The sequence below is a fragment of the Juglans regia genome, chromosome 6, assembly GCF_001411555.2.
Source record: "Juglans regia cultivar Chandler chromosome 6, Walnut 2.0, whole genome shotgun sequence".
NCBI lineage: Eukaryota > Viridiplantae > Streptophyta > Magnoliopsida > Fagales > Juglandaceae > Juglans > Juglans regia.
Genome location: NC_049906.1, coordinates 3,603,734 through 3,610,239, shown reverse-complemented (window position 1 = coordinate 3,610,239; position 6,506 = coordinate 3,603,734).

Sequence of the window (6,506 nt, the reverse complement as noted above, 5' to 3'; positions counted from 1 at the left end):
TAACAATTATATAATAAGAATTAAAATTATGGGGAGGTGCCAATTAACAATATCCTAAGATATATAATAACAATTAAAATTATAATTTAGGAATAATAATCCGAGATCAATCATTATAGTATTTCGCATAGGATAGCCCTAGCTAATCCAAAATCACGCCAAAAACTTTGTTGCTTGTTAAAAAGTCTGAAGTTTCAATTTCATAACTATTAATTTTTAATTTTTTTTATAAATTAACAATGTCACATTCATATTGTGTTATATTGTTAAACTAGAGAGAGATGAAAGAATATGTGAACAAGTTTTGTGTTTTGTACACCCTGAGAAAGATCTTCAAGAAATGTCTGTCAAATTGCTTGACTCTCAAAGTCTCTCTGGCCTTGAGAGTTGTCAAGGTCGGACAGTTTGTGACGGTTAAGTAATTAGACTAAAGTTTAGACATTTCTTCAAGATCATTCTTTCTCGTTGTGTACTGATAGGAAATTTATTTACATAATCTTTTATCTCTCTCTAGTTTAACAATATAACACTACTAGGATGTGACATTGTTAATTCAAATGACATGGAGATATTGTTTGTAGTGTTTTTTGATAGATATGTTGTGACATTGCATAAATAATTTTAGACCCGTACAGGAATTAGTGTACATTTACATGTCCACTAATTCTTGAATTGTCCAGTGTGGATAGTTTGGGATTATATTATCTGTATTGTACATGTTTGTTACTCCTACTTTCCACATTTAATGTGAAGTTTCGGTGTCTTCCTCTACTGTTTGGAGGGTCACAATCAATGTTTTGAATACCGTACCGGATGCCGTACCAGTCAAGGTACTGGAACGAAATATTTCAGTATCGGTACCGTTTCGGAAAAACATTTCAGAATAGTCGATATATAAATAAATTATATATAAATACATATATATACATAAATTATAAATAGTCCAGTTTGAATTGGGGGTTAAAAAATAAGTTTGTAATTTGTAGTTTGAAAAAATAAATAGTCTAGTTACATATACATAAAGTTTTGTTAACTTTACTTATCCCCAGCCCGAGATCACCTGAGAATGATATTGACGTATTCATGTAGCCGTTGATTGAAGAGCTGAAAGAGTTATCAGAAACAGGTGTTAGAACATATGATGCATCCACGTCAACATCTTTTTAGATGCATGCTGCGGTAATGTGGACCATAAATGACTTTCTGGCATATGTGAATCTTTCTGGTTGGAGTATGAAAAGGAAGTTAGCGTGTCAGACATGTAATAAAGAAACTGCTAGTGAGTGGTTAAAATATTCTTAGAAGTTGTGTTTCATGGGTCATCGAAGTTATCTACCAACAAATCATGCATGGAGAAGAGAATGTGCTAAGTTTGATGATAGAGTAGAGGATAGAATTGCACCAAAAGAGTTGTCTGGGGAAGAGATAGTGGAACAACTGGTACATGTTAGAGCGAACAATTTTGGCAAAGGTCGGGGAAAGAACAAAAGAAAACGAGGCGCAACATAATTGAATTGGACAAAGTGTAGTATTTTTTTTGACTTGCCGTATTGGTCGTCCTGCATGTTGCGACATAGTTTGGATGTAATGCACGTAGAGAAGAATATTTTTGATAATATACTAGGTACATTGATGAGCATTGACAAAAATATGAATGACACGATCAAGACGAGGAAAGATCTTGATAGAATGGGGATTAAACATAATCTACATTTACGGGTAGAAGGCAATAGGGTGGTCATGCTGCATGGATGTTTTATGATGACGATGGAAGACAGGATGAACTTCTACAAATGGTTACAAGGTGTGAAATTGCCAGATGGTTATGCTTCAAATGTTGGTAGATGCATGAGTCCTGATGACTGGAAAATCAATGGATTGAAAAGTCATGACTGTCATGTATTTTTGCAGAAGATATTACCTATGAGAATTCGTGGGAAGCTAACATCTAATGTACGTGTCGCCATATCCGAACTCTGTATGTTTTTTAAGGATTTGTGCAGTCGGGTAGTAAATCGAGATGTCTTGCATAAATTGGAAGTAGATATTGCTACTATACTATGTAAATTCGAGCAAATCTTTCCAACATCATTTTTTGATGTCATGGTCCATTTAGCAATACATTTGCCATGAAAGGTAATGTTGGGTGGACTGGTGTAGTTCCATTGGATGTATCTAGTTGAAAGATATTTGGGTCGACTGAAGCGCACTGTTGGGAATAAAGCTAGAGTTGAGGGTTCAATAGCCGAGACCTATATACATGATGAATAGTTAACATTTTGCTCTCTATATCTTCGTGGTGTTGAGACACGATTTAATCATCAAGGGAGAAATGCTGATCTTGCTGCTCCGCCTTCTCGTGAGCTATCAGTGTTTTTGCAGAATGTAAGACCCTTAGGTGCACAAATGGGTTACGATTTAATTGATGGAGAGTTAGGTAAAGTTCGGTAGTATGTGCTAAATAATTGCCGGGAGATTAATGATTATTTCAGGTATGTCGTTCCATGCTTTGAATAATTCTAATGTTTTTCAAGTTTAACTATAATTGTTGTGCTCAAAATAAACTTCTTTTGTATTTATCTATAACAGTGAGAACATTGACAAACTTAAGACAAAAGGCATAGAAAACATAGAGGCAATATACGAGGAAGAATTTTTCAGATGGTTTGAAGAACGTGTATAAACTAAACATATATATGCTATATTTTGATACTTTTAACTATGGATAATGAAATAATAAATATATACTATTTCAATTGTTAGATTTTGGAACAACATGCTTGTGATTTCGGATCAATTTCTTTTGAATTGTATGTATTGGCCCGTGGTCTCTCAAATAAAGCACTTCGATACACTGCATGCACGGTTCAAAGTTATAGATTCCATACTCTGGACCGTGAATATAATAGAAAGACTCAAAACTCTGGTGTGTTGGTTGAGGGAAGTCATGGAACATATGATATTGACTATTATGGTGTCATACGTGATATTATCAGATTGAAATATCTGGGTGGGTCTGTAACATATGTCTTTAAATGTGATTGGTGAGATCTAGACGGTTGTCGGGTTTCGATACATAGGGATAATCACTTTACGAGTGTCAATACTGCATCTAAATGGTACGAAGATGATCCACTCATATTGGCTTGTCAAGCTACCCAAGTCTATTACTTGATTGATCTAATGAAAAATGCTGATGAAGATAGTGGAGAGATAACTTGGCGAGTCGTACAAAAATTTATCTCTTGAAATATATATGAAGCAGGAACGAGTGTAGATTACGAGAATAGTGGAGATGAAAATGACATTTCGATTGTAAAGGCATACCAGGAAGATGGAGAGGGTATTAACTTGTTTGTTGACCTCGATGCACTCGAGTTGCTCTCCTTGTGTAGAGATGATGTCTCACCTGTCCATATCGATCCATCCGTATTAAATGATTATTCAATTCAAGTAAGTGAGGAGGAAGAAGAAGAAGAAAAGTCAGAAGATGAAGACGAAGCAGAATCCGGCCAGGAGGTGGATAAGGAGGATGAAGAAGAGGTGCATGATGATGATGAAGATGTTATTGAGAGAGATTCTGAAACAAGCATGGAATATACATCTGAAGATGAAGAATAAAAGTACTAAATATTTTATTCATATAAGTGACTATAAAATATCTTGAATTTTCAATATTTCATCTAATTAATTTTCTTTGATATAATTAATTATTTTCAAGAATGCCGCCAAAACGACAACGACGAAATGTGCCTCTGCCAAGTCCAAGTCCCGAACTCATTGAGGACTCCCCACTCTAGGAATCCGCTCCTGAAGATCAAGTTAACACGCAAGAGAACCATAGTCAGTCCACACATACTAGTAAGGAAATATTGTCGTTGATAATTAATTATATAGTTAATACTTTTGTCTCAATAACTATATAACTATAATTATACTATCTATTATCATGTAGTTGATGTATTTGCACGTCGCGGTCATGGCTATACACGTGACATCTCTCTTGAGAAAAATAAAAGGCACGAAAAACTCAAGATCACAATTCCTGATAATTCCACTAGAAGAGTGGTGATAGTGCAGCAGCGCTTTCCTCTTATATTGGCACAGTAGTTCGAGCTTATGCTCCACTTTATGTGCGCTCATGACGAGATGTTCCAAATGAGATTAAGGAGCACATTCAAAGTCATGTGTTGGTGAGTTTACTTTGAGAGTACATTTTTTTTCACCTAGATTAATATATCATATTTTTGACCTGATTCACTTGTCAGGATAATTCGACTTCGACTTCGGCCATAGCGAGGATTTGAGAACCGTGAATGAGTTTATGACTACACTATTCCGACGTCACAAGGGATGATGTCATGGCCACTTCAAGAACTTTGAGACGTTGGAAGAGGTTGTGCAGTCTCCTTTCCAGCAGATAAAGTTAGATGATTGGAGAAAGTGTGTGATCTTTTCGCATCTCCAGATTATCAGGTATTTTACATTTATATCTCTTAATTATTTACATTCATATTCATTCAGATTAAAAAAAGTAATAATAATAAGAAAAAGAAGAAGAGTGACTGAAGACATACTAAGGCCTCATTTGTTTTCGTAACTTCTTTTAACTCATCTACTTTTGTCTCATTTAATTATTATAATTTTTTTAAATTCTCATACAAAATAAAATAAATAGTTTAATTTTTTCAAATTTTAAAATAAAAATAATATTAAAAAACTATATTTTAATAAGATTTTATTGAATTTTTAAATTTTAATTTCAATTAAAATCAACATATTTTATTTCATTAATAAAAAATAAACGTTGCCTTACGAACATACATACCGATAGAAAGGTATAATGTACGAGCGAGCACGTATTTCATTTTACAATAAATTATAAAATCTTGTTTTTGGGCCAGTTGGGATAAGGGTTAATGAATTATCACATGCTTTTTGGACGTGCAGGGTCTACATAATTAATGGCTTGAAATTGACAGAGTCTACACGGATAAGTACCAGGTCCCTGCCAAACGTACACGGTCTTGCAATAGATGAGAAATTGAGAGGGCCGCAATTTTATATATCCAATTATTATTACGTGGTATTAGCCATTTAATAATTAAAATAGTACAAGAATTTTTACACTTTATACTCGAGATTATTAATTAATGCTGATACATTATCTCGCTTCTATTCAACCGCCATTATTGTGTACACCTCACATTTTTTTATTAATGATCTTAGCGGCTGAAGTTCGATACAAGTACTATGTGTCCCTTTTTTTAATTAAAGGCTATATTTTTTAATTTTGATTATTTGATACATAAAGAATAAAACATTCCATAATTGGAGTATAAATGTCATGTATTGGCTTCACCTTAAATATTGCTTAGTTAATTGCATTTGCTTTATAGTCCACAATTATTTGGGGAATTAGCTTTCTCTTTTTGCAGACCTCTGGGGTCAATACTAGTAGCTACACAAATTTCTAGAGACCTCTTAATATTAATACTAGTACTAATGAATTAAATTAGATTGACTCTTAATAATTTAGTTTTAACTGTTTAAACTATATATAATTATGTCACAGGATTTTTTTATTCCTAACTTTTAATTGAAGATAACCTGGCTCATCTGTTACTTGTTCTTGACATATCATTTGCATTGGTACAACTCTCCACCCCATGCGGGCATATTTAAAGGTATTGGGAATCATTTCTCATAATAATTGTGTTTATCACTACAACATATAAATAAAATCATCATTTTACCATCATTATTAATAAAATTAATCATTGATGAGACTCACACTTTTTTCAACTTCCTATTCAAAATTCAATAACTCAACATATTTCATAGTTCATACATCTAAACATGCAAACTCATATCAATGGGACCCACAAACAGAGTGATGAACTATTAATTAAGAAATATGGTTTTGGGTGTAAGATTAATCTACTCTAGTATTTATATCATCCTTCCACATAAAAGCAAGATCCCCACGGAATCTTTTACTGTCCACCACAAAATTATGCTTGAAACCCAACAACTTTTTAATCTTTTCAACCTTAGTCATTCTACACTTTAGTTTCAATAAGGAAAATGAAACTCGAGAACTTTTTCCTTCACCATGAGGAAAATGAACCCTAGTTTATTTTGAACAACAATATTGCAAACTCTGAGAACTTTAATGTCGTTATTCATATATTATTATAAAGAAGATCGTGAACGTACTTTAATTTTATTAATAACGTATTGTTATTCGTATACTTGTTAATTAGAAGTTTGTTTCTGCTCGATTACCTTTTCTTGGGTCTCTTTCTATTTAGAATGTTGTGGGTTTTGCGTTGTTACTCAGCATTTATGGGATTTTAACCAAATTCAAATAATTAATTGTTGGAACGAAAATACAATAGTATTAGAGACATTCTTCTAACTTTTCCGAGTGTGATAGTATACTATCCTGTGTCCTAGCTCTTTGATATGATTTGAGTGAATGGTACAGATCGAATGAAAATGAT